Source organism: Takifugu flavidus, chromosome 1, assembly GCF_003711565.1.
Source record: "Takifugu flavidus isolate HTHZ2018 chromosome 1, ASM371156v2, whole genome shotgun sequence".
Taxonomy (NCBI): domain Eukaryota; kingdom Metazoa; phylum Chordata; class Actinopteri; order Tetraodontiformes; family Tetraodontidae; genus Takifugu; species Takifugu flavidus.
The window spans coordinates 19,282,682-19,283,130 of NC_079520.1; positions in this window are offsets into that span (position 1 = coordinate 19,282,682).

The window sequence follows — 449 nt, forward strand, 5'->3', positions numbered from 1 at the left end:
CCGCGCGGGTCACGACCACGCTGTCCATCTCCACTGCGCCGCTCTTGAATAAACAGAGGCCAGCTTATGGGTGTGCATGTCCATCAGGCCGCTTCAAACACACACATACACAAGCGCTTACACACAGCCTCGTGCCGACTCCACTGGCATAATTAGAAACATTTGGGATCATTTGCAAAGGGAACACAGGCTCTGATGGGATCCAGATGCACTACTGGGTTTCACCAAAAATACAGGAACCGTTATTTATGAGGGGCCATTACTGGCTCCTCATCCAGAGAGGTGTGCATGTGTGTGTGCGTGCGTATGTGCATTGTCTCCTGAGTCCTAAATAAGTGTTTAGGGATGGATCATCCATATTCAGGTCAAACCCGGTTTAACAGCTTTTGTTTTGGGGAGAAATTATTGGGCTTTCCTTTGGATTTTTCAACTCAAATGAAGCCAACATG